The 21,416-nt window shown below is 35.6% G+C and overlaps 1 protein-coding gene across 11 annotated transcripts in view; it reads left to right on the forward strand.

The window, feature by feature from the left end:
• Window positions 1-21,416, forward strand: part of ERC2 (ELKS/RAB6-interacting/CAST family member 2) — a 532,940-nt gene that overhangs the window by 466,871 nt on the left and 44,653 nt on the right. For all 11 annotated transcript variants that reach the window (XR_003399297.1, XR_003399299.1, XR_003399301.1 and 8 more), the window contains one exon: window positions 3,168-3,358. The gene's annotated coding sequence lies outside the window, so the exon portion shown is untranslated. The remainder of the gene's footprint in view (window positions 1-3,167; window positions 3,359-21,416) is intronic.

Here is a 21,416-nt window from a genome sequence, read left to right on the forward strand (position 1 = left end):
CTTGTAGGATTCTGTCCCAGTTCCTCTAATCCACTCTATTTCAATAGCACCATATTTGGACTCCTTCACACATTCTTTTGCTGCTCTGTTTGGGATGCTCTATGAACTGAATTAGAATTTTAATATTCTGTTCAAAACAAAAGGAACCTTTTTGTTAAATGAGAGTATAAGGAATAATCTCTTCCGCTCCATTGGATAGCATTTCTACACATGCACTAGATTATTTTCCTTCAAACTGTGGTCCAGAAGTTTGGGGCACTATCTCAATATATTGGTATTCGTTATATAAATCAGATCCAATTTGAGGTTTAATGTTGCAATAAGGCTTGCAACCGTCTTAAATTATTTCTTTCCTGTTGTAACTCCTCATTCAGAGTTCAGTGCTACTTGTTTCCATTATGTCAAAGGTTTACTGATATCTTTCAAACTCCATGTGCAAGTCAGGTCTAATTAAAGCAGAGAACTGAAAGGACTCCAAAAATGGTGTTAGAAACGACACCAAAACACAAAGTGTGTTGTAGATACTTTTTTCTTACTTTCAGTAAGTCAGCAAAGATTTGTGTATGTATTCTGTCAGTAGCTGTTTTCTGATCCCCACATAAGGTTTAAAGAAAGCAACTTAAAGCTAGATTGGTATACCTATATAAATATTGTCTGTCACTTCACAACTAAGCCTATTAACTTCAGTGGAACTACTTGTGGCTAAGATAGCAATTGAAAAAATAGCATGGCAGAATGTGAGTCTTTTAAATTTAATGCTCCTAGGCTTGTGCTTGCTTTAAGAATTTTTCTGTAATGAATGGGATTTAGTTTATTAAAAAATAAAAAGTTGGTTGAATTATGATACAAATTTTACTCTATGAAAAGAAAGAGGTTCCTTGCACACATTGTAATATTGCGTGAGTCTCTGTTGTACAATTTAAAAAACTTTCAGTGCAGTATATATAGCTTACCGAAGTGTATAAAGATAATAAAGACATTATCCAGGTGAAATGTATTTCAGTAATTTCATAAAGTGCCTCTCACTTGTACGAAACTTCCCACACTGGAAAATTTAGAATGTTTTTTAGACCTGTACTGTGTTTGTTTTAGCTGTAGCTTTCTGCAGTCCAGAGTTCCCTCAAAGTGCTGGATTGTCATCGGCTGGAGCCACTGGTGCCAGGACCTGATGAGAAACACCATCTTGTGAATGGGCTTAGGGATACAAGTGGAAACTGGAAAAGAAAATGGCTACAGCAGTTTGATAATATATAAATTCCTATCAAGTTTTACAGCTAGGAATGGAACTGAGAAGATAACGAAGCAAAAAGAGGAAAGAAAAACACTTCAGAAAGTAAAGGTGAAACAGGAAGTGGAGAAGTATAGAGGAAGCAGAGGAAACCATACTGAAGAAGTGGGACAAATAAAAAAGTATTATATGGCCTCCTTTCTTGCTTGCATTTGACAAGTAATATGATTTGTTCACAAACGTGTTAACATTTCTAATGATAGAAACATATGAGAAAGACAGACGTTCAGAAATTTTTATTGGGGGATTTATTTTATGTAATACAAAATTAAGAGATTTGTAAGTGGTCTGTCTATGTCACATCAGCTTGAAGACTTGTGGTTCTGCTACTCCTTCTCTGTTTGTACTTTAAAATTAATTGAAAGCTTCATTGTTTTGTTTAAACTGTGAAAGCTTCCAAGGTCAATGAGTGAGGTAATTGACCTGCCTGTTGTAGGACAAAAATATGTATGTTAAATTGCATAATTAGTTTTAATTACATAATTATGGTGTTTAATGTGGGGGGTCAAAGGTTACTATTACGTTTAGAAGTCATGGCAAGAAACACAAAAATAAGCAACATAGTTTAATTCTGTGTTTCTTTGGGTTTTAAAAAAGAGGTCCACTGTGATCTATCCTTGACCTTGGATATTTGATGATCATAGCAAATAATATATTGCTGTTACACTTTTTGGAATCATAGAGACACCTTTGTAAATGACTAAGTGACTTTACCAAAGACTTCATTTAGGTTTAGAGTACACGAAAGTTAATCAACAGTGGGAACTCAACCGACAGCAATTTAATCTGATTGGGTAAGGTAATTACATGATTACCAGGAGTGTTTATATATGAACAAGGATATTTTTATTGGGAAAAAACCTAATTGCTTTCTTACTGAAAAGAGAAAAAAACAAACAAGTTTGTTGTCACAGGTTAAGAGGACATCCTTCGTTCCTTGAAATAGCTGCTTTTCGTATTTTGGCGACAAAATGAACTCGTAATTCTTTGCAAATTTGCACTGGGATTTTGTTATGAGTTCCTCTGTTTCTAAATTAGAAATAATGCCATCATTAACTTGTTTTGTGTAAGAAGCTCATTGCTTACACATTAATTGTGTGATAGCCTAAAGATGTCATGATGCTTGTAATTCATGATCTGTTTTACTGTGTGTAAATACTCCTGCTTAAATACAGGTTGATTTCACCAAGCTGAAGCCTAAAGGTCCATTATACTAATGGGTATTTCTGGGAAGGAAGGCATTATTTGTCTTTCCATGATGGTTAAAAAAAAAAAAAAAAAAAAGGCAAAAAGCACTGTGTACAAGATAAGTAGATAAAAGATGGTGTTTCTAATTGCTAGAAGAAAAAGTCTCACTTTAGGTTCTCTGAATGGTCCTTTTGAAAATGTTCTTTCAGTCTATTGACAATTAAGGGAATGTGGGGAGATGAATCTTCATTAACAAACATTAACCTCTGTGAATACCTCCCTGAAGTGCAATACCGGCTAGAATCCCATTTGGCTAATAAATAGCGGCTTGCTCCAAAGCTTGTTTAAGTAATGGGCCAGACCTGGCCTTGGCAGTTTGTGTGGTTGTGTTAGACACCAAAAAAAAGAAATTAAATATAAGAATAACTTCATATCTTATCAATAACTATTCATAATGTTTTCTGCCAATAGAAATGGGATATAGTCCTCCAAAGTCTGACTTCTGAGGAATTGAAAAGTTAATGAACTAAATGTAGAAAGAAATGACTTTTTGAAATTAACTATATAATGATGGGAAGAAGTTCTGTGATACGTTCAATGTTGTAAAAATGATTTGTTGTCCCTTTTTCTAGTTTTTCCTTAAATAAGTTCTTTAGAAAATATTACAACTTGAATTGTTTTTCTAAACCAGATGATCCAGTCACTGTTGGAGGCACATAGCCACGGCAAAATCTCATGCTGTACATTGATCACCTGTCCAACCTTTGCCTAGAGTGTGATCCCCAGTTCCTTCAAGAGATCCATCTTTACCTGTCTATAAAGAAGAAGAGGAGGAGGGAGACATCTGGGATATTCAAGCATCAAACTTTAACGCCAGAGCAGGTTGAATCTCCATTTATATTTTTATATATATATGTTGCTAGTATTGACTTGAATATTTGACTCAAGATTTTTTTCAGTGATTATATAGTATGCTCTGAAGTTCCAACAGCATTAAAGCATGTTTTTTCAGATTCCTCAGTTACTGAAACTACACATGCATTTTTCATAGTTCCATGGTGTGAATTGGATCCAAAGTCATTCTACTCTTAAGGAAGTTAGCTGCTACTGAGCATGCCTGACAGCCTGTACCTGTCTTTTGAATGTATGCTGACCACAAAGACAAAGTGGCTTGTTTAAAACTATTCCGTGTACTCTATAGCACAGACAGCTAAATCCAAGTCCCCAGCAGGTACACTCATTTGCATTCACTTGCTTCAGGCAAGTTAAACTTGCTTCTTACTCTTCCATTTCCAAGAGGACTTTGATATCCACAGAGCAGATAAGGTTTCACTTACTGTCCTAAGGACTGCCCCTTTAGGAGTCTAGCACAGCCCACACACAATCCTGGAATATGTCCAACTTGTTTTTTGAGCAGAATGTGAACCTGTGACCTTCTGGGCCTCCGGCAAGAGTGCTGCCTACTGAGCCACCAATACCCAGGCCATCAATAAGTTTTAAATGCCAGTTGCAGACTTCACAGAGATAATGACTTCAGTGTGTAAAGGTTTTGTTGTGGAGACTGCAGTCTCACATATGGCGTGACAGAGTAAATATGCTAAAACCATAGAGAGCTGTTGCATAACTTGCCTTGATATAACAGTTTTTGTAATATGTTTCAAGGCATGGAATATTATTTAAAGGGACCCTGTTATGTAGGCTTAGGGCCAAAATGAAGCTATTATAAAAAGAATGTTTAGCAAAAACAGAAATATGTCCATGAAATTGTTGGAGTGGGAATTTCAGGGTAAACTTGCTTGGATTTAAACAGTCGCCTGCATGGCATTGCACTGTTGTGCTAGGGAATGAGAACCAGCAAATGAAAATACTATTAAGCAAGAATCAGAAACTGAAGCTGAGCAGAATTAAGATATTAGAAGTCTGTTACTATTGTTATAACTTCTTAAAAATCTTACCACATCCTGAGAAAGATGATAAAAATAAATTCCAACTTAGTAATTCAAAGCAACATTATTGACAAAGGTAAATAGATGTATTTGTATTTTAATATTCTTTTTAACCTGCTCTCAAGTAAGTTCTTGTATTTTATATGTTTATAAAGCTTTGGGGTTTTGGCACATTTCTTTTATTGATGTTCTCTATTTAAAATTTAGCATTAAAATCTTACAAAAGACATGTTGATGTTTGCAAAATTCACATCGATATGTCATTGCACAAAATGTTATTTATAGACTTGGATCAAGAAGGAAAATGTAGCCAGAATCAACCTAGAACTTATTTTATGGAAAAGCTGTTAGATAAGTTGCATGAACCTTCTATGGAGGAAAGGCCAGGAACCCAGGACTCCTTTTCCCAGCTGAGTGCCCAAATCAATAGGCTACAGACTCTTGCTCCCTCTTGTGTTCTTTCTCTGGCCCAATGAATCTTGAATTATTTTCTGTACAATGATACATCTTCAACAGGAGTGCTTTAATATATCCCTATCCTTGTCCCATCATTTAGCACAGCCTGTAGCCTGTTGATCAGAACATTCTGCTAAAAGTCACTGCTTTGAGTCCTACACTGAAGAAGGAATTGGACCTGGGGATTTTGCCTTCTGGGATGAGTAGTTCTGCTGCTAGGCTAGGAATGACTGCTATTCATGTATCATTTGAGAAAGAAACAGTACCTGAAGAATTTTGTAGGAAACCCACTTGGTTGGTGTTTATTAGGCTGGCTTTGAGAAAACCTGTTGGATCAAACTCCTCAGATCATCTATGCAGGGCTGGGCTTCATTTCTAGATCCCAGTCAGGCTTAGACATAAGCTGTACAGTGAGATGTTCCGTCCTGGCCGGGTGAGTAAACTCTGGCTATGGAGATGACCTATCCTACCATCAAAAACTGTCTTGTCTTCAGAGAATAGACATCTCCAAGATGAGGTAGGGGCCTTGAGAATCACCATTTTAGCTGGAGGTGCCTAAATTCTCCTCATGTTCCAATTTGAATTCCTATATTTTAGGCCTGTAATTAGTTTATTTTAATTTAACAGCTCCTTTGAATGTAGAACTGAGGGATTTAATGAACCTGTTTTTCAAACATAATTTTAAAAGAATGTGCTATAATTAAACAAGATTGTAGGAAGAATTTGTGGTTCAAACGTGCATTGACAGTTATGAACCATAAACACAATGCATTTTGAAGCTCTAAAAAGTGAAATTGCTTTAAATGTGTTAATGCTTTTCAGGAAGTTCTGTAGAGCAGTGTGTATTAGATCTGAACTCAGAAATATTCAACTAATTTAATTGCATTGCAGTTATAAAACAAATGTTTTTCAAAATTTCTGACTTAATTCCTAGGCTTTCGATACATATGTCTTTATTAAGTCTTGCAGTTCAGGTCCTTATTCATGCAAATGCATTTATCTGCCTCAGTGGAATTCTGGTAAGTCAGTATCTAAGATCAACTAGGATGAGTCTCATTTTCTTTTTGATAGAAGTGCTAATTTTGAAAATAACATGTGTGAATTATTTTTAGTCTGAAGAGCTACGGACAGGATAAAATTAGAACTGTGGATTTTCTTGGCAGTTCTTTTATTATTGTTTCTACCTATTTAAAACACTGGAGGAATAATTCACTTTACACATTCACATTACTTTTCTGGCAGTAGATGCGTCACCTAGTTTGGTATCCAAATGTGAACTGCTGCTGCTTTGTAATATGGTAAATTGGGGGTGGTGGAGGTGGGAATAGAAACTTACATTCATGACAGGCTGTTAGTTTTAAAGACAAGTCTTTTTCTGCCTCACTAGTGTCTATTTTCATTGCAGTGGAGCTTTTTATACAGTGAGATAGCACTCAGCAAAAGTAGGAAGGATGCAATCCATATCCTAGTTATTGTCTGAGTAGATTTATGTGCAGTTCATTTGGCAGCATTTATGTTTCCACACACAAGACTTTCACTGTCTCATAATCTGTCTTTAGAAGGGCTACCATTTGCACGATTTAATGCTGTCTCTCCTTTCACAGTCAGCAGAATTTAAATTGATAAAGATTGTAAGTCAACATCTTATTAATGACCTTGTGTGCATGGGGACCTACCAACGCAGGGAACTGCTTGACTGCTTAGCACACGGTGTTGATCTGATTGCTCTGGAGAAGTAGGTGTTTGTTAGTATGTTCGTTGGGGTGCTTAGATACCAGTGTTATGAATTTGGGACAAATAGCTAAAAAACCACTGTAATAACCTACATAATGACAGAGAAAGATAGAGAGGACTAAAAGAAAACTGTAATCGGAAAATTGAGTAGGAGAGAAGAGGAAACAAACATTTCTACAGAAGGGAAATTTTTTAAAAGCTATGTGTTGATAGAGTGGTAAAATTTGGAGGTGAAATTATGAAGAATGAATAAAGTTTGTAGAACTGTGGATAAACTATATTAGATGATTCTAGCTCATTTGGTGTCATTTGGGAAGCTCTGCATAAGGTAGTTAATTAAAATTTGTGATCAATAAGCGTCTTGATAGAGGTATAGTCAAATGTAAGAAAACCTATGGAAATGAAAAATAAACTTGTGGTTCAAATCACATGAAAATTAGTATTTCATTTGGGAACAGCATATTTTCAAGATTACAGATAGGAATAGTTAAAAGGAATCACAAGGCTTTATCCTCCCAGTTATAAAAGTTGTCAACTTCATTGTCAGTTAGCAAAAAAAAAAAAAAAGAAAGTAATATGAATGCTGTTGTGTTTTCCCTTGATCAGTTTTAAATAAAAATGTTTCTCATTTTATTGCATATTTTATTTTGAGAGGTTCATTGATGAGTGATTAGTAGCAATGATTCCCCAGCCTTAAATCACTTCGTATCGAACAGAAAAAGATTGCATGGTCTGGTCTCACTGTCTCTTCTTTAGTGTTGCCACAATGGAAAAACAGACTTTTTACAAATGTCTGAAACTTATTTGCATTTGCTCTTAAATACTGAAGCTGCTAGGGGATTTTTCAAGTTAACAGTTTTTGATAGAAATTGTTGCTTTGTCAAACCTGAAACCTCTTTCATATCAAGAGTAAATTAAAGAAACTTCCTTTAAGAAGCTTTAATTTCAAATAGCAAATAAATAATTTATTGGAAATGGAACTGCTCAACAAGAAATCTTGAGAAATCTGCATTACAATGCCCAGAGCCTAATAGTTAGGGCATTATCCTTTAAGACATGCGACTTTGGTTCAATTTCCTTTTCTGAATCCAGATGAATAGAGACTTAAACCCAGTTGAATATCTAATGCATCCAAGGCAACTGTCATTACCACTGGACTATTGTCTGTAATAGGTTGGGTATCTCTGCTTTTGTGGAAATTGTGAAAGGATTTGTCCTAATACTAAAAAGACCTTTCTGAAATCTCCAGAATTCTCATAGGCTAGGAAAGAACCTTTGTGCCTAGCTTTATTCATAACCCCCAGGCTCTGAAGAAATGCCTGCAATAATCATTATTTTATATATTCCTACCAGGCAACATTTATTAATCTGGACTCTAAAGCAAATCTCGATCTCAGACTCCATATAGAGCTATCTTTCCATGCCTCTGGTTATTCCTGTCATCTCCTCTCAGGTTTACTTTTTCCTATATCCATACTTGCAACAGTTCAACCAAATCTGTCTAGAAGTAGTTCCTGGGATATAACAGCAATTAGTTTAACGGTATTTTTCCATGTAGTTTTCTATCTCTATTTTTGCACCTTATACTTGATATACAAGGTGAACTCAGTGGTGATCACTGCTGAAGATGCTTCTTGTGCACCTAGTGAGAAAAATAATATTCCAAAACCTGTCATAAGTAATTTCATTGTGATTGGGACGTTGTTTTGGAGTGCACAGTCAATGATGGATTCCATGAAACTACAGGAATGAGGATTGTTTTGTGCCCTGTCAGTGTGTAGGTATTCTTCTAAGATTACCGAAAGGGATCAGTTACCTTGGTAATGTGTCCACCAATATTTATTGTGTCTATTTCTTTACACAGGCTAACAAACATTCATCATGTGGGAATGTTGGTCATGATCAACTTGAGCTGAATTTAAATTGATGACCTAAAGGTTAAAGTCTCTGTATCCCATTACCTCTCCCTTGGGCTGTTCAATCCCCCTACAACTGGGTTTAACACCATTTTTAGTTTATCAGTGTCTTTGGAGGAAGAGTAGTCTTTAGAATTGTTGATCTGACAAATACCATTAATGTGCTGTTTAAAAGAAAAAAAAAAAAAATCCTATATGACTTTTCAGCTTGTCAATACTCGATGAAGAAGGTTCTGAACAAGTATTCAGATGCTGGACTAATAGCTTAACCAGCCTGTTAGATAGCTTTAATCCAGTCATATGGGAACATAATGCAGTGTAGCAGCCCAGTGAAACATGAAACTATGAGAACAGCTGAATAAATTTAAACACGTTTTTGAACATTCTAACCTTTGTCATAAAAATCTGATAATATAGAAGAAAAGCTAATAACACTTTATTTTGGTTTTGTTATTCTGTACAGTAGTTGAGAAGACTTAACATTTCTTGTGGTTGCTGACTTTAAAGACACAGTGACAATTTGTAACACTACTTTTTGCCCCATATGAAGTCTATTCTTTCTCACTCATTAAGGAATGAATCTGGTTTCTGTTTTATTCAGTGCTGTATATACATCTCACCCATAAATATTTAAACTAAGTAAATATAGAATCTTAAACATGGAATATGCTTTCATTCTAAACTGGTGGCTGTGGGGGAAGGTAAAAATATTTTCTTCAAAGACCAGTGGTCCCTTTGGAAGAGAAAAAAATAAGTGTTTTGCCTAAAAATTTGATAGACTTGTGCTTGCTGTAGGGCAGCAAGCTTTTTACCAGAATATACCTATATTGTTATATTTATATGTATAAAGTTCACACTGTAAAGGATCTATAGGAAAGAGTTTGCAGATACTCACTTCAAAAACACATGGCTAGTATTCAGCCCCTATATCTGGGGCTAATTTAATTCTTCTCCATTCAAAGTGCCTCAGTCCTGCCTTCAAATGCAGAACAGATTCCTGGTCATTTTCTTTCTTGGAAGTACTGTCATTTTATTCCTAACTGGGAATAGCATGAAATGGAAATACATTTATGACTCTACTTAAAAACAAACACCAAACAAAATAAAAGCAGGGATAATCTGAAAGATAGTTCCATAACAAATTGATGCAGAAAAAAAGAAGAAATATGAAACATATTGAAAAGTACACAACTGACATTTTCTCCAGGAAGATTTCCTTTAGCAAACTGATTTTTGGAAGTGGCGTAACGTGGCATACCTGGAGTACTTAATTAATTTTGTCATTATTGCCAGTCCAAACTGGTAATGCAAATTCGGGGTTTTAATTTGATCCATGCAAGTAAAGTTCAATACATGTGTGGTTATGCGCAGGTCTATATCCTATTCTTAAAATACAATTAAGAGTTGTGAAAATAAGGTTTTATTAAGCTGAATACAGTGAATGGTGGGCATTTGTGCTTTACAGTGTTAAGGCTGTGTGACTTTCCTAGGTATATTCTCACTCTTCTTCCATATATATCGTATAGCCTGAACTGCTGAGGGATACTGGAGGTTACACCCTGAGGCACAGTCCTGCTGAGGCTTTCTTGAAGACAAGCTCTTTGTTATGTTTTGGAGTCTGTGATTCAAACTGTAGCTTGCGTAGGTAGCTAATGGATTGGCTCAGCCCCTTCAGTAAAGTCTGGATCCTTTTGTGGGTAATATATCATTGAAACATAAAATGAGCTTTGATTATAAAAGATGTCTTCTATAATCAAAGACAGTTACAAATATAGCACTTCGTGTTTCCAAGGCAAAATCAGACCAAACCTCAAAACAATAATGGAAAGTAGATAATATTTTATTATGCATTACAGAGGCATGATTGACTGATCAGTATCCATCTCAATTGTTGAATTTGATGGGGTTGCAGTATTAATTTTAAAGGGGAGACAAAAGTCGACCCTTTATCTTAATTGAGTTGTATGTGTAGACCAAGTACCTGAACTGGACCAGTGGTAAAGACTGCTTTAGCTAAGATTAGTATTGCACCTCATTTTTCATTTGTTTTTCTGTCAAATAGAAAAAGAAGATGTGAGAGAACGTAAGGTGGTTTAATCTCCATTCTTGTCAGAACAGGAGGGTAGAACAGTATTTTCCACCAAATTCAGTGGCCCTTGTTGTCTTTTTCACGCTAAACCTATGTTCATAGAAATCAGTGCCGTAAAGCTTTATTGATTTATAAAAGAAAAACTGGTGTATGTTAGTTTTGCCCTCTGTAATGAGGCGTAATAAAGAGGTTTTTGGTGTAGAGTTTTTTAGACAGCTTGGTCTGGAACCACCCTTTCAAATTCTGCTGGTTGAAGTGTTACAGTAATGAATCCTAAATTCAAAGATGATTTCTTAGGAATGTGGCTTTGTTCTCCTGTGCACCTTGACAAATACAGGGAGAACAAAACCTTTCTTTGGTCTCAAATTAATACTGTAATGAAAATGCAAATACTTGTGTATGTTACCTCAGCTCCCATAGAAGCACTGTTCACACATTGGGGTTTTTTTCCCCGCTTTGATTATCTGTACCAGGCCAAAAATTCAGTCAGTATTGGCACAAAGCCCTCAACATGGAAAATTAAGACAGGAGGAAAGTGTCCTGTCATGTCTCCCTGTCCTTTTATTTCCCATCTCTTCAAACCGTCCGCCTGAAATTTTCCACTTCAACTATGTGGTTACTCGAAGTACTTCCTTTTACTAAATATGTTAAGTGAATCTAGACCTTGGAGCTCCAAATACCATTTTCTTATGAACATAAGCTCTTTTTCTCTTTGTGGGCATCTTAACTCTGCTGTGCAGAATGAAGTACAGTCCCTTTGTCTGTAGTTGTAATACACTTCATTAGTTTCCAGAAGACAGTAACTTGCTTTATTCCCATTTTATAAGGATTAATTATACTCAGAAAAAGCACTCAAATAGCAAACAGAAAAGGAAACCAGATGTTGCAGCTATTTAACCAGTGTTATTTGCAGACAAATATTTAAGCTATGTGATTTAATTTTTTTGTGGAACCTTTGGAAGCTGGCTACTGAGTGAATAAAGCATGCGAAGTACATATGAAAATATATTTTACCTGAAGTCTCATTCTTTCACCTAACTATTGCAGGTAGATACTGTGAAAATGCAAATATTTGTGTATGTTACCACAGCTCCTATAGAAGCACCATTCACGCGTTGGAGTTTTTCTTCCCCCTTTGATTATCAGTCCTAGCCAACAAATTTGCAAAAGTATTTGATTAGAACAGGAACAATCCCCAAGGCATATTGTATATAGAGTCATAATTCATAAATAGGCTTTTGTGGCATAAGGTACTGCTGCACATTTCCAACAGTTTTGGGTTTCTGTGTGTTAATGAATTGGTATAGTGATAAACCTCTGGGCAAAATTATTTTTCTTGTAGATGCAGAATCAAAAGCAATGAATGTTTAGAGCAAGCAAATGAATTAATCATCTAAACACAAATATTTAAACGTGTTTCGATGAGAGCAAGCTTTGCTTCTGGAAATGGTGTTTTACAAAATGGATTCGGTGCAATTTCTTTAGAGCAGTGGCTTGTATAGGCAGTTAAAGGCGTATCTGAACGTTAGCATATAAAACTGTTTATATCTGGTTTAATTAATTTTCTTGTTATTTATTACCCGCAAGATTTCTAAGACATAGCTCTAAAGTGTAGGATCCTCCTGTCCGAGGCATTATAGGACAAACAGAAATATCAGTTTGTATTTTCCCTTTTATATTTTCTACATTCTTGACGTATCAGAGATCCTGAACTACGGTGTCTCCTCAAATTTGTCATCCAGCTGTTTTCTTGAGCACCTAGAGCTCGTCTTCCAGCAACCACTCCTGTCAAAGACAATGTGCCTCATGGCATTAATAGAAATTATCTATATGACAAAGGTTGCAATATTCCAGTTACTAATATCTCAGAACTTGTTCGGATATGCCTCATATTCAGCTACCGAATTCAAGGAAGCACCTTATCCTTATTTTGCCAGATTTGCTCTTCTAACACTTTACATCCAGTGTTTCAATGTCTCCTTTCTTACAGCCTCTAGTGGCTCTTCATTCTCTTATGTGGTCTTTCTGCTGCGCTTTCCTTTCCCTCTACAACCTTTCCCAGCTGCAATATTCCTTCCAGGCTTTCAGCTTCACTTGATTTATTTTCAAGCCTACCCCCAGCCTATTTTCCCTTCTTTCCTCATTAGCAAGCTGCAGGCTGTTCAAACTCTTTTTCCAAACTTAAAACCCCACTTTCCCAGGTTACGTCATCTATCTCCTGCCTCTTCAGCTTTTTCCTCCTGTTCTCCAGTGGCACAGAAGTTTGTAACAGTTGTGTTACAGTAATTTTCACTGTTCTGTTCTGACCTTACTGGGTCCATACAAGTGCTCAACCTGATGGACTTTGCACTGAGCAGTCAGAGAAAAAGAAAGTATGTAGATTCTGTCATCAGAGATGATAATAATCTGTTCTTCTTTTTATAAAACCATTTCCTGTTTATGGGAACCTATTATTGCTGACAGTTTATTGTGAAGAGGCATCATTCTTAAACGTACATTCATCTTAAGAAGTTTGTGCACTTTTTTTGTGCACTTTTTTTTTTTTTTTTTTTTTTTTTTTTTTTACTATATGCAAGAATTCTTTGCTTTATGTAACTATTTCCCTTGTCTAAATGTAACTTGCAGAAAGTGATGATAAATGTTAAATGGTTCTTGTAAAACTGTTAAATTGTCAGTTTCAAAACTTGGTAAAACATTGATGTTTTCATTAGATCACAGCACGGAGGAATGTCCGGCTTTCATCATCACAGAGTTGTTTAGTTCCATGTAAGTCTAAATACTCTGCCCTTGGGAGATATCTTACTGTCACCTACTCCTAAACTGAAAATTATTTGTTAAACTAAAGGTGATTTTTGTTCTAGAAAGGAATCTTTTTTTGTTGTTGTTGTTTTTTGGTGGGTTTTTTTTTTTTTTCCTTTTCTTTAACAGACATCTTTCATGTGGGACAGAATCCCTTCAATGTAAAATAAATCAAAGCCTGAGAGCTATTAAACAGCCCTTTAGTTTAAATATTCTAGTTCTAGATTACCAAAAACTATTCTTTCCTGCCCTTGTTGTCTCTTTCTCTATTAAACAGATGTGTAGATTTTCAGACAAACAGTTCTACTGACTACATAATGAGCTTCTAATCACTAGCACTTTGCTCATGAATAAAAATGTAGTGCTAGGTAAACTTATTTAGAACACAATCAGTATAAATATCTAGAAACGTTTATCATGAATACCAAAGGTACAGCAATCAAAGACAGTAAGTTAATGTCATTCAGTAAAATAGAATCAAAAAGCTGAATTAATTTAACTCAAAATGTCAGAAAACCCTTAAAACTGTAAACCACAAATACAGCCTTGATTTAATTGTGTGTAAATAAAAACTGTTGTCACATTCACCAAGCTTCGTTTAGCTTATGGCTTTTTTTTTTTTTTTTTTTTTTTAATAATGCCCGTTTATCTTTAAGAGGCATACAGATGTAGGGCCAAATCAGATTTTGCTTGAAAGGAATGAAGGAATGCATAAATAATTGCATTAGTACCTAGTTGAAGCATATTGTTTTGAATTCTGTAGGGCATTTTTAAAATAATGATTGAGAATATTAGCACATAAGTTCTTCCAGTAGATATGGTTCTTCAGGATGAAGGACCATGAGGCAAATATCACGGGACTAGAAAAAACTCTGAAAAGAATTAGACACAGAAGGAGATAACAGATCTTAAGGTGTTTTACATTTACTTTCCTAGTCCTTGTACAACAAAGAAATCCCAAAACAAAAAGCCTAGAGAAATCTCATGGAAGTCTGAGGTGTATTGAATGTCTGAAAAACTTACAGCATACATCTCTAAACAGAAAAAGAATGTGTGCCAGTATTTCTTAACATCTGGGAATATTCTGTCTTCCTATGGAAGAGCAAGAGTTGGTATCTTACCCAAGTCATTCCTGTCAGCTGACGGCAAGGTACTACACAGCACTAACTATACATTCATGTCCTCCTCAGCTCCACTGAAATAAAAAGCTTCCAGGCCCTGTCTACTAAATCTGGCCTCTTGAATACATTTCTGGTATGTCATACATGACATTACATCTAGCTCTGAATCTGTATGGTATCTCCTGTCTCCAGATCTGCTCCCTTGTGGCAGTCCAGTCTAGTTAAGAATGCCACATGTACGATATGCCTGTTATAATCCTAGCCTCATAGTCTGCACGGAGGAATTTCTTAAATATGTGCCCTTTACTTATAAAACACATGTGAAAATCATAGATAGGTGGAGAAAAATGTTTCTGTGCTGTTCCTTTCTTTGCTTTCATTGGCATGTTTCAGAGTCAGTTGGTCTCTGAGTTTTTCCAATGGTATGGTCCTCTTTTATTCTTCTGACTTCTTATTCTGGTATAGGTATGTCCACTTAGCTAGGGAACATTTATCTTTTTAGAAACAGCCTGTAACACTTAGTCTGCTTCTCTTCTTCCCTCGAAGTTTTTTTCATTTCTGACACCGTAAGTTCTTCATTGCTTAGCCTTTGTTTTTAAAATGAGAAATAATTCTATTGACAACAGATGCTCTCCTCCTGAAATAGGGCTGTGCCATTATTGGTAGCCTTTTGATGCAGCATCAGACACCTAAACATTAGGCGTCTCTTCCTGATATTAGAAAAATGCCAGCTAAAGAGATGGTGATGAGGAAGACCTAATTAATAGAAGTCTCAACAAGGAACTGAGATGTATTATAGATTTAACTTTCTGCCTTCTCCCCTGTTCAGATTGTAGACATAGATATATAACTCAAATTGTTTCAAGGTGTAAAGTGATCTACAGAGCAAGTTGTCTGTCTAGGCTAAGAATATCTGTAGATTTGACAGCCACAACATATCATAATACGCTAATTCTGGGCAGAGTTGGAGAGCATTCTTACTTGCCTAGTTAACTGAGCTGCTATGAAACCACTCTTCATGACTTTTAACATGAAGTATAAGGAAAAATCCTACTTAAAGACTTTTTACCATAGTCTTGATCAATTATTTGCTGCAGTGCCACAGAGATGAGAAAATTGGAAAAAAAAAAAAAATAAAAAATGCCTACTTTATCTCAAGTTCAAAATACTGATCAGATAATTAACAAATAACTGTAACTTGTTTTTTTCTTCGTATATGATGCATTTATAAAATGGAGGAGAAGCAGGAGAAAAATAATTAAAAATACTAAAATGGGTATGACATCTATTTCTGTTAGTACTATGGACTTTACTTACAAAAATAGTATATCTCAGATGATTATGTGCTACATTGTTCTTTATAAAAAGTGTCTACTCAGCCCACTTATGGACCAGGAGGTCACTGCATTATATGCTGTATTCATATATATATATATATATATTTATGATCCTGATAGTGTAAAAGAATGGTTTTGAATATGTAAATAAAATCATATGAGTACTAAGCAGGGATGATTTATATTTGTGTGTATGTGTGTATGCACACAAATTCATTTTACGTATACGTACCCATTAAGCAAGCTTAGACAACACTATGCAAAGAGCTGTCTAAACTTGTGTCTAGGTTCCAATCTTGTTTACAGCCTCTGGGCACTATTGTAAGGTAAATAATAAATAGGGGAGAAAAGGTCTCCGCTAGAATTACTCATTTAGCAGCATTTTCCACAGTGATTTAGTAATCTAGTAAATTTATTTCCATAATGGACAGCACCAGACAGGAAACAGCTGTCGTGTCTGCTATCAGTTTGACAACTGTTGGTTTACTGAATCATGGTTTCTAGAATCCTAATCCAAAGCTTTCCTTGTAGTGATCTGTGTGGGATATTCAGATTTCCTAGTGTTTAATTTCTTTTTTTCCTAGCTGGTGTTTATTGTATTTATTTATCTATATCTCTTTCTTTTTGTGTTTTTGCTTTCTTTTATTTATGCAAGTCAGGATGTCAGCACCTCCCCTTATCCTTGTGTTGAGATATTTACTTTTCCTACAGAGAACTCAGAGACAATTTTCTGCATATACACCCATATAGGAATTTCTCTGATCACTGAAGCCTTGCATCTTCTAGATAAGATTTTACTCATCATGACATGACTATAAAATCAAGGTTTCAGTGGTAGCTCCGATTTGAATTTAATAATGTCTAAGGAGTATGAAAAGTTGTATAAATTAATAATACTTATATATGTGAAGAGCAAAGCAACCTGCTGTTCTTCCAAGCAATTATTGCTCTGGGACGCTTGGGTTCTTTAAGAGGAAAGTCATGGAGGCATTTTCTACATACCACTATTATAGTAATTTCAGGTTCTGAAGATACTAGAAAAGGCTGACATATCGGTAAGTAGATTGGTCATATTTGTAGTAGAACTTACCCACACTGAATATTTACATATGCTGTAGGTCTACCAATTGCAAGTACATAAAAATTATTTCTTTTTCAGTACCTGTTTTATATTGTGTGGTTTTTAACAATATTTTCAGAAATCAGTATTTATTCAATACAGAATATGCAGAACTGTTTTGTCACTCAGACCTAAGCCTTCTAACTTGCATATCTTAAATATCAGCAGTTAATAAAAAATTAATTCCAATGATACTCAAAAGAGGGTCTATTTTGTTTGATGATGTCCTCCATTGTATATAAGGTTTTGCATGAGCCTGTAACAATCCAGTGATTGCATATCTTTTAATTAAAAAAATAAATGGAATTTTAAAGGGCTCTCTCGAGTTAACTGTTTCATCAATCAGACTCTATCAGCAATGAAAAACTTGATGTATAATTATTACTTAATATGTAAAAATGTAATTGATACAGAACATCCATGCTTGAAATGCATTTATTTGTGTTTAATATTGTTTATATTTAGCCTATGTGTATTTGAAGATTTGGGAGTAAAGCAGAGTATAGTAATTGTTTTTCTTTTTAACAAACAAACAAAAAAAATATAAATTGAAGTTGGCTGAGGCTGCCATATTACTTAGTTACACTTAGTTAATTATTAAATCCATTCACAACATGATTTATACTGGTTAAAAACATTGTATATAATCACTAAAGAAGAGTATTTGACACCTTTAAATTTGCACTAAACAAGGACTGAATAATTGAAGCAATGCCAATCACAAATCCATCCAAATCCCTCCCTGCTTTTGTGTCATTCACGAGAAAAGCACTTGTTGCCTGTTTTCAATTTATGCTCTGTATTTCTGCTCTATACTCTCATTTTGGAAACAGAAGATCTGGAAATACCTAATGGCAAATCTTAAATTTCTTGAAGCTAACAAAACAATTTTTAGTTCATCGTAAATCAATTAGTAATGATTAATATTATTTACATACTATGAAACTAGCTGTTAAGAGACTATCTAAATGATAGAATACAGGAAATTAACTGGTACATGGACTGCATTCTTTCTTTCTGGGTAAAAGTGCATAGCATAAGTATCAAAGCTCAGTCATGTATGACTTCCAATAAGCACGCTGTCAAATACAGTAACAGCTCTGCTGTGCTATGTAACTGCAAGCTGCTGAACAGTTAGCACACAGTTAGCTAAACTACATTCTTTTGAAAGCTTTTAACTTAGCACTACCACAGGATACGTAGTTAATAACAAAAACAGCTGCGCAGACATTCTTGGATGCCATAATTAAACTGATAAATCTGCAGTGACATATCTGTGATGAAGGGATCTGCCATTGGTGGATTTTTATTTTTTTTTTCTTTAATGATCATATGTATATCTGTAGCATTTTGCTGAAGAATGACGCTCCATGCTTAAAAGCCACTTGGCATTTTTCTGTGAAAGGATAAAAGAACTATATTTTGGTTTAGTAGTTTGTTAGCAAAATACTTTCAAACAGAAAACTTGCTAGTTTTCCCTCCCTTTTTGGTAAACGGAATAGTTTTACAGCAGATTCTGTGACCAGTGTTAGTTTTATCATCACCGATCCATGCACTTGCAGCACATACACCAGCATAGAAACTTTTCAGAAAAAAGTTTACTGCTGTGTATGACCTACTAAATCACTGTCAGAAAACCCACTGAATTCTTAGTATTACAGCTTCCATAGGAGTGTGATATCTTTTAGTTTTATAATTCAACTTTCATTTAAATGGATATAAAAGTCTCTGAAGGAAGAACAGGTCCAGTATTAAATACTTCTTGCTTTCCAGATAATTTTCAGCTATCAGCTATATTTCCCGGTCCCTATGCAATGGAGAATGAATGAATGGATGCAAACTACACACAGTCTCCCCTCCTCTTGCTAATGTGTGTTAGTTTGTCTGGTTTTAGGTTTGGAAATTTGAGGGGGGGGGGGCAGGGAGGGTTGTGTGCAGTATATGCAAGTTTCAATTCCTACCAAACACTCCCCAGGCACTTTCCTTTAGAAGTATTGAACTGCTGCCTGCGAATCAGAGGGTCAAGTTCATATCTTGTGTCCTGGAATCTGTCCAGCTTCCTAACAGAGACTCATAAATTCAAGAAGTCTGTTCTGATTTTAAGACCAGTTGGGAATTGCAGTAGCAAATGAGAGCTTGGACCAATTCATGGGGAAATAAGGTATGCAAAACCAAATACAAATTAATTTGAGATTAGCTTAGCTACTGCTTACCAAAAGCCAGTGGAGAAGTTCATTACGTATTTAGGACTGTCCACAGTGATGCTGAATTTTCCACAGTGAGGATGGACTGCTTTTGCTAATGGGTTCAACCAGTGTTAATATCTGGTTATAATTTTTTCTTAGGAGCTTCTCCTGTTGCGAAGATAATTAGAAATTAATTGTACTAACAACTGTAGTAAATTACTATAGAAATGTTAACAAAACTTTAGGAGGTGTTTAGATCATGGACCATATGGATTTGGTTTTTTCCTATTTGATGTATAAATCGGATGGATAGAGATGGACTTTCGTTTTAACATTCCCCTGTTCTTTAATGATAAATCGGTGTTGCTTTTGGAGAGGTTTTTTGAGCACTGCATTTTGAGAGAGAATTCCTTTCAGTCCATGTATTGTTTATGTTCCCTATTGTCATGGATCAGTGTGGTCCATATTTGACAAATCTGCCTCACTGGTGGTCATTACAAACTATTTTCACTTTGCTTGTTATGATATGTAACAAATTAAGAAAGTAAATGCCTTGGGTTAGATAGAAATCTGTAATAAGTCATTATACATGCATAAATTCTATGATCATGGTTCAGAAAGCCTGTGGAAATTTGGGCTGAAGTATTTTGGAAAATTTGCTGAGCTCTTTTCTTCTTCCAGATTAGTGGTTTCTCTCAGAGTGCAGGTTAACTTTTAAATTTTTTTTCCAGTCCTATGGAAAACTACTGATGCATTTCAAAATTCATTTTGCATGAAAGCAAAGCTTTTATGAATTATTTCTTTAAAAGAAAGATAACCTACAGCTAAGATATGTGATTGCAAATACAATAGTTTCATTCTTATTTCCAAAAACATTCACCCATACAAAAGATGGCATCGTGCCAGTTTCAGGAACTCTAATGTGACTTGCAAATCACAGCCTCCGGGGGAGCGGGAACGCAGAGCTCCTAACCCTGGCCCAGAGCTGCTGGGAGCCAAGGCAGTGCCCTGCTCCAAGGTGTCACACTTTGGCCACTTCTCCGCACGCCAGGACCGGTCACGTCCCTGTGCACTGGGTCAGCTACGCAAGTGACAGCTCCATCTCGCTTTTTAAGTATAATCAGCACTGCTGCAAGAATAGAATTTGTTCAGGCTGTCATGGTCAGGAAAACCAGGACAGTTGCTGCAACTGGCTTTTGCCCATGGAGCTGAAGCAGGAAAATGCAGGTTCCGTTTCCCCTGCTAGGAACCCCTTTGTGTGAGGCAGGTCTGTACGGCACGCTGTTCTTATTGGGACCGCAGCAGCCCCTGGGTCAAGTATCCCACGTGAATGTCAGGAAAATAACACCACTGAAATGATGGAAAGCAAATCATCTGCTTTGCCTGGGCTTCTAAGAGATTGCTTTGTAAGCAGCGTGACATCTTGCTCTGGGTGTTAAAATACTTGTGACATTCTGTAAGTGAAGAGTTATATGGGGTAACACCACGACTCAAATCTTGTATCTAAGCGCTGCCCCCTGACTGCATATAGAAGTGCCTCTGTGTGTGTGTGTGTGGCTTGCAGGCTCTTGTAGAAAAGCGGCTGGGCACACAGATAAGAGAGAGGACTGCTTCCTTTTTTTAGGGTTCAGTACATGTTACTAGTTTGGGCTTTGGTGTCTTACGGTATCTAAAAATTACCTTTATATGAGGATAATGAGGAAAATTTTTGTTGAAAAACCTAAATTTAATTTAAAAAAAAAATGTTTTGAAGGATGCAACACTGTGTGCAAATTCAGGTCAGCTTTGGTGAACAGATGTGCGCTTTCTTTTAACAAATGTTTTAAACATTTGTTTGTTCTATATAGAAAGCAAATTAGGATTAATTCATAGGCAAGCACAGCAGGTTTTCTACCACAATGTACAACTTTATGTGCACAAAACAGCATCTACTTTTGTACTATTTCTTTTATAATATGTCTAATTTTACTGCGTGTTTGTGTTAATTTACATACATTTCATATACATATGGTCTGTCATTTAATTCTTCGCTGCGTCATTACACAAGAATGCCAAAGCTGATTCTAATTGTTCAGCAAACTAAAGGAATTTAGGGAGGTTGCCCAGAAATTCAACGTTACTTAAATAAAATACACATGTATTTTAAACCTTTTAACAGACACGTTCTGTGCCATATCCCCTTTACTAATATTAAAATAAGACTTATCAGCACAAGCTGCATAATGTTGTGCTGCTG

This window comes from Athene cunicularia (genome assembly GCF_003259725.1).
Source record: "Athene cunicularia isolate RWA chromosome 12 unlocalized genomic scaffold, athCun1 chr12_part1, whole genome shotgun sequence".
NCBI lineage: Eukaryota > Metazoa > Chordata > Aves > Strigiformes > Strigidae > Athene > Athene cunicularia.